Here is an 11,361-nt window from a genome sequence, read left to right as displayed (position 1 = left end):
AATCTTGGGGAAAAGGGGAGGGGGATGACCAATTAATCTCTATTGAGAGTCAGAGGTACTGGGTGCCTGTGCCTCTGTGTGTGTGTGTGTGTGTGTGTGTGTTACTAAATTTGTTGTGAAGTTACTGCAATCATAACTTACATAAGTTATCAGACTGTATAGCATGCAGTTATACACTACAATCTTTGACATTAGGGGTTAGAGACAACCTCCACCCTACCCAGCATATGAGCATAGCCAGCGGGCTTGATGAATATCTGTTGATGTACAGATTTTAGTTATTAAAAATCTTTCATAAAGAAAGAGGTTTAAATATTATAATTCAATGTTTAGTGGGAAAAAAAGCTTAAATATATCATGAATGAGAGGAAGCAACTTAGGATCTGCTTTCCTTATGGTCGTATCTTTTATTTTGATGTTCCATTGATTTTGAATGATATCATCATCAGGAATTTGGGAATGAGTGGATTTCAGTTTCAGCACTATTTTACTGACTTAAGAGCTTAGTCAAGTTACTAATCCCTCTCTGGAAATTTATGTAGAAAGCAATGTTTTGTTTGAGTTAAGAGCAGCAATAATGAAGCCAGGATGCCAAATTACAAATCCTGTCTTGCTATCAGGAACATCATGGAAGTGAACTAAGTTTGGGGTTTCCCACAAAGTAAGTCCTTAAACAAGGATTTGGGTGCAGAAAGTATATTTGGGAAGTAATTCTAAGAAGCACAGTGAGTGAGTAGAAAGAGAATGACAGGAAAGGAGGAAAAGCCCACAGGGATGTACAGATGAGCAAGCTACTGCCGGGGAGATCTGGGTTGGTGGGGATCTCTCTTAAGGGGAGGATTAGGCTGCAGGGTTATTCTACCAAGAGGGGAGAAAGCCAGCGTATTCATGACCAATTTGTGAACTTCACTGATTGAGAGTTGTCCCTGTTGGGTGTTGAAATCCCCAGTTCTTTCAAGCTCCTCTGCTCAAAAGCTGTGAGAGCTCCCATGGCAGTGGAAATAGCCCTGTGGCAGAGAGCCCGAGAGCCCCTATGCACATGAGCTAAGAAGCTGTCCTTAGACAGTAAGTGTCCACCATAATGGCAGGTGAGCTGGGGCATATGAGGCAGGGCACTGACAATATTTGTCAGTACATTAAAACAAAAGTAAAATCTAGAAAAGAGACTTTAGAAATAAACATATGCATCATCTTTGATTAAATCCAAACTATACAGCATCAAGGGATCTTTTAAAAATCCATGGAAAATGCATATTATGTGTTAACATAGGCAAATTTTTTTTTGACAGGCAGAGTTAGACAGTGAGAGAGAGAGACAGAGAGAAAGGTCTTCCTTCCGTTGGTTCATCCCTCAAATGGCCGCTACGGCTGGCATGCTACACCGATCCGAAGCCAGGAGCCAGGTGCCTCCTCCTGGTCTCCCATGCAGGTGCAGGGCCCAAAGACTTGGGCCATCCTCCACTGCCCTCCTGGGCCACAGCAGAGAGCTTGACTGTAAGAGGAGCAACCGGGACAAAACCGGCACCCGGAACTAGAACCCAGAGTGCCGGCACCACAGGTGGAGGATTAGCCAAGTGAGCTGTGGTGCCAGCCAAATGATTCATGGGGTCATTTGAAGGCTCAACAGCCAGAGCTGTGCTGATCAGAAGCCAGGAACTTCTTCCGGGTCTCCCATATGGGTTCAGGGGCCCAAGGACGTGGGCCATCTTCCACTGCATTCCCAGGCCATAGCAAAGAGCAAGATCGGAAGAGGAGCAGCTGGGTCTCGAACCGCACCCATATGGGATGCCGGTTCTTCAGGCTAGGGCGTTAACCCACTGTGCCACAGCACCAGCCCCCATAGGCAAATATTTTAATTCCATTTTCCCACAAACTTTCTAAAGTACCTTACAGAAATTACATTCCTGGGATGACAAAAAATTTTACTATGCCTGCATATTAGGTCACCTTATTGTGTCAATATTACATTTCTTGGGTTTAATGATGATGCTGTGGGTATTTATGAGAAGATTCTTGTCCTTAGGAAATACACACTCAATTAATTACAGGTAAAGAGGAATAATGCCGCAGCTTGCTTTCAAATGGGCAACACACCTGGAGAAAGAGAGAACAAATGTGGCAAAATTTCAACAATTGGTAAGGTAAGGGTATACAGGTGTTTTATATATATATATAATACATAAAATATAATATATTTATATTTATTCAATATACATTTTATACATTTACTTACTTTTACATAAGTCTTAAAATTTTAAAAATAATATTAGGAATAATATGAAAGGCAGAATCTCTCTCCAAGGATGAATCTGCTATAAGGATTGAGAGCTCCAAAAAGGGCAACAGAGAGAATGGCTAAGAGCAAGGACGTTGTCCAGGCTGCCTGAGCTCAAACCCTGGTTCTCAGGATAGCGCTGGGTGACCTTAATCGTAAGAGACTTACTTTGAATGCCTAAGTTTCCTCAGCTTCCAGCTACAATTAGCAAAAGTCCTGCATGAGATTGTTGTGAAGGTCATTTAGGACTAGGAATGTTTAGGATTAGGTCCAACTACACTGAGAAGGGTGCCAGGCAATTTTGTAGCAAGTGTTACATGTTATCATCATCACAGACGCAAGTGGACAGATAAGCCTCAAACGTTCCCAACTGAACTAGAAATTATATTAGCACCTTGTTGTCATCTCGTTCATATGCTGGGGTTGCTAAATACAATTTGTCAGCACAATAAGCTTTTAAAGCTTTCTCTGAGCCCTCGACCTATCTGGGACAGGAGCAGTGTGGCACCAAGCAGCAAGCAGGGATGCAGTAAGGAGATGAGAGGACAGTGCGGTCCAGCACCAGTAATGATGTATGGTATGTATGCCCAACACAAGTCAGAAATAGGGGATCCAACTATGAGACAGCAGGTGCTTAAAGGACCAAGGAGACGCTGGACCATTGGGCAAAATCCAGGTTTATATTGGAGTGGGAGGGTTGGAGCTTAGTTACTGGAAAAGTCACCAGCAGCTGAGGGCTTGGTCAAAAAAAGAGCAAGGTAGACAGTGCAGCTAGAGTAAAGCAAGGAGAATGACTATTACTGTGTTAAGTTTCCCAGGCTTACACTACACCTATCTGGGAAGGGGCATTGTCCCAGGAGAAGCAGGAGGGTAAAGCAGAGAGTTCAAGTCACAAAGCATGCTCCAGTCCTAGCTCTGCTATTCACTCTACGAGAGACCTTAGGCAGGTTACAGTCATTCTCTAAGCCTGGACTTCTTCATTTATGGGAATGAACCCCCACATCCCTTCTAATACTGTAGAGACAAGGTGGTTGAGAGTACAGACACTAGAATCAGATAGCTGATTTCCCTCAACCACAATGTGATTGTGGGCAAATCACATGGGGAAATAATTGTATTTCTTTCTTAGAGTTGCTATCAAAATTAAAAGAAGTAAATCATCAGCTAAGTGACAGGGATGGGGTGGCACTTACAATCAGTTTCAGCTACAAATAACTAATATGCAATAAACAGTTGTGACATTTTTGAGAGGTAGAGAGCTAACAGGAGGGTCAAGGGGAGCACTCTAGTCACTTGGTACATTCCCATATGCCTACCATGGCAGGTACAAGGCCAGGCCAACGCTGGAAGCCAGGAACCCAATCTAGGTCTCCCATGCTGGAGACGGGAACTTTATTACTTGGGACATCATTGCTGATTTCCAGAGTCTGTGTTGGCAGGAAGCTGGAGACCTGAGCCAGAGACAGAAATTGAACCCAGGTACTTCAACATGGGACATGGGCGCCTTAGCTGGCATCTTAACCTCTTATGGCAAATAACTATACAAATAGCAGGTTAAGGTGGATGTTGATTTCTCTCCAAGATTCAAGAATTCCTTAGTGTCAAATCAAAGATCATAGGGAATTCTGCAGTGTTGGGAATTTTCTACCTTGTCACTCCATACTGACTGGCTGCCTCTTCCAAGATCACCGTGGTCCAGTGTGTACACTGGAAATGCTCTCCTTATTTGGAGCAGGCACCAACAGAAAACCAGGGTATTTATTACTAAAGGAAGACAAAAAGGAATCAGTAGTGTGGACAACTAGTAGTTTTTGTCACAGCTCTTAATAAGTGCTGACTTCTATGTGTAGTATTTTTATTTCAGTATTGGTTGTATGAGTAAGAATTAAATGAGCTCTAGTAGCTCAAGTTAAAGGGATTAAAGATAATAACCCAAAATTATTATACAAACTGATTTCCATTGAGGTTTTGCTTTCAGCCCAGACACTGGGGAGTTTAAGGATAGAGAAATAAGTACCACTGTGGCATCTGATTTCATATTCTAACAATGTGTAAGAAAGATGGATTATGTCCTAAAATGATTGAGAAGCTGTGGTTTGGTTGATGAACTAAAGATGATATAGAAGAGAAATCAAGCAACATTAAGGCTCTTAAATGTCTAGGATTAGTACATTTATTTTAATAGCACAAAATGGAAATCAATTCCAATTTCAAATGAAGAATATATATGTGTTGAAATTAAGCTCTCTTAAAATGTTTACACTCCATTTTGGCTCTAAAAAGATGAAAAACATCAAGGGGAGTATGTGATATAATAACAGCTGTATTAAAAATGGGAAACTATACTGCAGGATGAATTTGTAAATTGTCATCATACAACCCAACAAGCAACCTAATAAACTAGAGATTAGAGAACAGAGAAACAAACAATAAAATATATCCCTCAAAAGATACATTTTTAAAAAAGTGACAAAATATTGAATATGGATATTCAGATTACCTCTTGACATGTCACACTTGATGTTATTTTAAACTTTTCACTGGGAACATGTGCGTGATTGAAACTCTGATAGCAAGCGTCCCCAGAGACGTAACAGATCCCTGAACTTTTTCTTTTTACCTTTTAAATTTCCTAATCTTCAATCATCATGATATAATTTTATGGCATGTTTAATCATTTCTCATCAGTCCCCTCTTCTGCTAGAGCTGGGTAAATGCAGTAAGAATGTTTGTAGGAAGCCACTCCCTCTGCACAGCCCTCCTGCTCATCCACCTGGCAGGAGATTAACACGCCATTCAGAGAACACAAGGAACACAGGGAAACATCAGCATAATTAAATAACACCATCAGCCTCCTCAGTGCACTCCCAACTGTGCTGCTCCACATGGAAGCGTTTTTAAATACAGATCACCTAGGGGTCTCCTGTGCAAGTCTAGCTTTCCTCCCTTGCATTCCATCAGACGAGCTGGAGTAGGATGTAGCATTTGGTGGCAGACACCCCTGTTGCTTTTCTCTTTCTATAATTTTATGCTCATTTTCAAAAATATCCAGCTATCATTTATGTATACATAATATTAACATCTGTGTGGAAAGCAGAAAATTCACCTAGGTGAGTTGAATAGTGAGTCTAATCACCTATGAGAAATCAAATATTTGATTTCTGCTTGGGCCCCTTGCACCCATGTGGGAGACCCAGAAGTAGCTCCTGGCTCCTGGCTTTGCCCTGGTCCAGACCTGGCTGCTGTGGCCATTTGGTTGTGAAGCAACTGATGGAAGCCCTCTCTTTCTTCCTGTCTCTCCCTCTATCTCTCTCTCTCCAATTCTGCCTTTCAAATAAATAAAATAATTATTAAAAAAAAAAAAAGAAAAAAAAGAAGCAGTACTTGAACCACTCTTCTGTTTCCATTCTCCAATTTCCTGTTGAGTCTCTCATTGTCTAAAGCCAACTGGAAGGCAGAGAACAATGAATTTGATGTAGCGCACTCAGCATGGAAGCATGGAGGATAGTTCAGGAGTGGCTATATTACTATGTGTATGTAATATGAGTATAATAATCTAGTTTTTATCAATTTGACTTGACTATGCTGGTCCATGCAATGACACTTAATTGACATGAAAATAATAATGAGGAAGGAAAATGCAAGTGTGCTTCAAGAGGTTCATAGATAAATAGAATTACTGTGCAATTGCACAGTAGTCACTGAGTCACTGCTTGAGACCCTTGTATCCCATATTGGAGTGCCTGGGTTGAGTCTCAGTTACTCTGCTTCCAATCCAGCTTCCTGCTAATGTACATGTACACCCTGGTGGGCAGCGGTGATGGCTCGAGTACTTGGGTCCCTGCCACCCACGTGGGATACTCAGATTATATTCTAGGCTCTTGGCTTCAGGCACTGTTGTGGGCATTTAGAGAGCATACCAGTGTTTGCTTGCTCTCTCATTCTCTCTCTCTCTCTCTCTCTCTTTGGTTTTCAAATAAAAATAAAAAGCAATAAATAAAAATTTAACAAAAGAAAAATAGAATTAAAATACAAGTTTATTCTGGTACAAGATTTTGGAAATGAATGCATAATTTTTTCATAATATATTTTCCTAGAACTTTTAAAGACCCGTCCTACACAGTAGTAGCAATGATATCACCTTAATTTCATAGAACACTTCATACTGCCACAAGGTGTCCACCCACAGATCTCACTGGTCTCAGGAATAGTTGGACAAACTATGAAGAGCTTAGGTTGCTTTATAAATGAACACATCTTGGTTAATTGTTCATCTTGTTGGAGTGTTTTATTCAGTTATTTTAGCAGGAGATATTGAAAGCCTGCTGTCCAGGCTTGGGGCTACCTGTGAGTGAGAGGAAGGATCTGTTTCACAGCGAAGCCTCTGTTGAACTTCAGCCCCTTTCCCTGGCGGGAAGGAAACTTGACCCAGTTACCACCATCCAGACCTATTTCTCCAACCAGGGACTCACTGTGAAGTCTGCAGAGATGCTGATGGTTCACCTTTTCCCTTTGGACTCTTCTAAGACCTCTGCTTGGTTTTCAGTTTTGCTTCATCCTATCTTGCTGATGTTGAAAGCGGGAAGTGTGCAAACATCAGGTAAAGATCAGATGTAGGCCGGCGCCGCTGCTCACTAGGCTAATCCTCCGCCTTGTGGCTCCGGCACACCAGGTTCTAGTCCCGGTCAGGGCGCCGGATTCTGTCCTGGTTGCCCCTCTTCCAGGCCAGCTCTCTGCTATGGCCCGGGAGTGCAGTGGAGGATGGCCCAAGTGCTTGGGCCCTGCACTCCATGGGAGACCAGGAAAAGCACCTGGCTCCTGCCATCAGATCAGCGCGGTACGCCGGCCACAGCGCGCCAGCCATGGCGGCCACTGGGGGGTGAACCAATGGCAAAAGGAAGACCTTTCTCTCTGTCTCTCTCTCACAGTCCATTCTGCTTGTCAAAAAAAAAAAAAAAAAAAAAAAAAAAAAAAACTAATGTAGTGATTTTTTTCTCATTTTATTCCTTCCAAAAGAGTGGTAGCAGGGTTTGTTGTGTTTTTTTTTTTTTCCCCAATGTTTTCAATTTGTTAAATATCAATACTATCTTTGCTGAAATAGTTGCTAGGTGAATTCAAAAGATCAGAGTGTTAAGACCTGAGCCTGCCATGGAATAGTTCTTAAAATAGTTCAATAAATCTTTTGATCTTCTTGATCCCCCAGTTTTTCATCCATAAAATTATAATAATGTTAAGAGAGCAAGATTGCTACATGGATTAAATGAGGTAGTGCATATGAAAGTTTTTGTTAAAACTATAGAGACTTAAATCTTAGTTACTATTATAAGAATTGGCTGGTGAATTCAATGAATATTAAAATATTTTGCTGCCAAAAATTTGGATATTAAGAAAGATCCAATTAATTTTATTTTTAATCTGAATGCTTGGCATCATGTAGAATATTTTTAAGACTTTATTTTTTAAATTTCTATTCAAAACTTTAGAAAAATTTTTTATAAGATTTATCTATTTATTTGAAAGGCACGTCACAGAGAGAGAGATCTTTCATCTGCTGGCTCACTCCCCAAATGGCTCCAACAGCCAGAGCTGGCCTACCAAAGCCAGGAACCTGGAGATTCTTCCAGGTCTCCCACATGGGTGCAGAGTCCCAAGCACTTTGGCCATTTTTTGCTGCTATCCTAGGAGCATTAGCAAGGAGCTGGATCAGATGTGGAGCAGCCAGAACTCGAACCAGTACTTTACATGCTACGCCACAGCACTGACCCCAACTTTGAACATTTTTATACAGAAGCCAGCTTTGTGTTGTAGCAGGTTAAACCCCTGGCTATGATGCAGGCATCCCGTATAGGCGCTGGTTCACGTCCTGGCTGCTCCAGTTCCAATCCAGCTCCTTTCTAAAGGCCTGGGAAAAATCAGCAGAAGATGGCCCAAATGTTTGGGCCCCTTCCACCCACATGGGAGACTCAGATAATGTTCCAGGCTCCTGGCTTCAACTTGGCCCAGCCCTGACACAGCCCTGGCCCTTGCAGCTATCTGGGGAGTGAACCAGTGGAAGGAAGATTCATTCTCTCTCTCTCTCTCTCTCTCTCTCTCTCTCTGCCTCTCTCTCCCTTTCTCTGTAACTCTTTCAAATAAATAAAGAAATCTTAAAAAAATTTTCTGCAATTGCATTTCCCTTTGAAGAAAGCAAGTTCTAGATTCAAAAAGAACATTTCTCAGAGATTTTGCTCGAATTTAACTGATCCTCTTGAAGAGTTCAGCTATGCCTTCAGGTTTCCCCTGTCTGGATCCTGCCTTTTAGTATGGTGACACAGAGGGTTTGGGTAGGTGCCTGCTCCATCAATCTGCTTCCTTGTATAATCCTCCAGAGATAATGGCTTCAGATTATCCAGGCACGAAGGTACTTTATAGTTGAGTGACTTTGAGAAAGTACTTAACCTCTTTGAGCCTCAACTGCCTCACCTATAAAGCAGATAGTTAGGCCAGCGCCGCGGCTCACTAGACTAATCCTCCGCCTTGCGGCGCCGGCACACCAGGTTCTAGTCCTGGTCAGGGCGCTGGATTCTGTCCCGGTTGGCCCTCTTCCAGGCCAGCTCTCTGCTGTGGCCAGAGAGTGCAGTGGAGGATGGCCCAAGTGCTTGGGCCCTGCACCCCATTGGAGACCAGGAGAAGCACCTGGCTCCTGCCATCGGATCAGTGCGGCGCGCCGGCCGCGGCGGCCATTGGAGGGTGAACCAATGGCAAAAGGAAGACCTTTCTCTCTGTCTCTCTCACTGTCCACTCTGCCCCAAACAAAGCCCATCCTCACTGTCCACTCTGCCCCAAACAAAGCCCATCCTTCTTTCTCTCTGCTCAGGGAGTCCAACCCTTACAGATAGCATCAGTGACGTTTGCTTGGGTTTTGCAAATGGGAAAGCAGCTTGCAGATGACAGAGGGAAGGGTGAGGAAAAACAGAAAGAGTGTGCCCTGCCTAGAAATGCTGCAGATCTGCCATTGGCCACAACTCTGCACACTCTGGTGGTGGCTTCTCCTCTGTGGAGTTAGCAATCCCTGGGCTCTAGTAATACTGTTCCTCCCCTTACCTCTTCAGTCCTCTGGCTATTCTGCAATACCTCACCATCCCTATCAGTTTCCATAACCCTGCCATACATAGTCTCTGCTCAACAGTCCTAGTGATTATATTTGCACATGCTTTATCTATCCTGCTGGGACTCTAACCGAACAGGGGTTAAGAATAATAGAGGCTTTCTCAGATTGTCAATTGAAAATTAGCAAATAATATTGGTGGAAGACTTAGAGTCAGCACTGAAACATCAGGACTTAATAAACACCAGCTGTTGTCATCTTGCTCTCCACTCATCCTTGAAGTCCTAATTTCTGACTTGCTTCTACCTCATTCTAGAAACCAGCCATCAGCTCCCTTTCCTCATATCTGTTTCTCCTGCCCCACCCAGCCCCAGCTCCTGAAATTCCAGTTTCCAGATTGTGAAGTAGGGACTTTGGACAAGATCAAATATCACTTGAAATAGTTTATTCACACTGTTAGGCAAAATCAATCTAAGAAATTACCCATACAACTAGAAAATACATTGAATGACAATATCGTTAACTCTCATTCATGAATTACGGATTTAGAATATGTATGCAGCAGAGTAATTTTTGGAGAAATACATGAAAAAGTGATTATTAATCTCTAATCAGGAGATTCATCCTTGGTAACTCATAAAGGGAGGATAATAACAGACCAAAAAAGGCAATGGTGGTAAATTTCAGTCTGTCACAGTAATTGGGAAGGCTCATGAAATACCAATGAAGTCCAGTTTTTAAAATAGTTATTGGAAGTTTAAGGTTTGTGAGAAATGGATAAACAAATATAAAATTCTCATTTTGACAGAGTATAAATTCTGCCTTTAAAAATTAGTAATGAAATTTAGAATGCTGTAGGGAAATACAGCCAAAATAATAAGTTTCAAGGGCAAACGTTTCAGTGAGATTATTTCCAACCTAGTCAGTCATAGGGGTCATTTTCATAGACATTTTGGTACTGAATCAATCTAGAATTGGTTAAAAAAAATGCAGAGTGCCTTCAACTTAGGGGGATTAGGGACTTGAATGGAGGTGAGATGGTCAGGATTCTCCAGAGAAGCAGAATTAAGATATTTATTATGGGAATTGGCTCAGTCAATTAAAGGTGATTAGAAGGTCCAGAACCCACTGTCTGCAATTGAAGAACCAGGAAAACTTCTGGCATAATTTATTTTTGGCCCAAAAATCTAAGAACCGGGCAAGTTTATGATACAACTCACAACCTAAGGCCAAAGGCTCAAGAACAGACGAAGCTGCCAGTCTAAGTCCCAGAGTCTGAAAACTTAAGAACCAGGAAAGGATGAATGTCCCAGTTCAAGGAGAGAGAGAGAGAGAGAGAGAGAGAGAGAGAGAGAGAGAGAAAGGATTTTCCCTTTCTCTACATTTTTGTTCTATTGGTGTCATGAACCAAATAATGCTTTCCATCTATCTGGCATTCCTTAGCCCAATCAAATTGACACATATAATAACTATCACCAGGAAGAAAATTCACAAAAACACTTTCTTGAAGCACTGGCATGAGTGGCATCATCAGAATGCAAAGGAGATTCTAGAAGCCATGAACGTCTAATTACAAAATTGGAGGCATGAACTGGTGTTGCAAGGCACCATCTCAGAGAGTTCTGTGAAGGACCACATGGTGCAAACTGCTACACCTGCCACTGACAAACTGCAACTCAGGACAGCGCTGGGAAAAGGACTCAGGAAAATGTAGCTCCCAGACAGAGAAGGGCAGAGTGATGGTAGTGATGTGTTGAGATCCAGCAATCCTACAGCCAGACACCATCCTTGATACGATAGTGTTTTGTATCGTTTCTCGACCTTTTGACTAAGATCAAATGCAGTATCTGTTCTTAACAGTTTAATATCTGATACGTCCTCTATCCGAGGACAATATATTAAATGGATTTTTGTAGCAGGGAGTTGGAACAGGAGCTTGCTCTGTCCACTCCATGCATCGACCCAGTATTGTGGTACCTCCAGGCATGGTGCACCAATA

At 42.2% G+C, this 11,361-nt stretch overlaps 1 non-coding gene across 1 annotated transcript; it reads left to right on the top strand.

Annotated features, from left to right (window-relative positions):
- Positions 1-11,170: 11,170 nt before the first annotated feature.
- LOC127491935 (U2 spliceosomal RNA) lies at positions 11,171-11,361 on the top strand. Its single transcript, XR_007920858.2, has one exon. It is a non-coding gene; the product is annotated as a U2 spliceosomal RNA (small nuclear RNA).

This window comes from Oryctolagus cuniculus, chromosome 3, assembly GCF_964237555.1.
Source record: "Oryctolagus cuniculus chromosome 3, mOryCun1.1, whole genome shotgun sequence".
Taxonomy (NCBI): domain Eukaryota; kingdom Metazoa; phylum Chordata; class Mammalia; order Lagomorpha; family Leporidae; genus Oryctolagus; species Oryctolagus cuniculus.
Note: the sequence above shows the minus strand (reverse complement) of the source record. Positions and strands in the feature narration are given on the sequence as shown.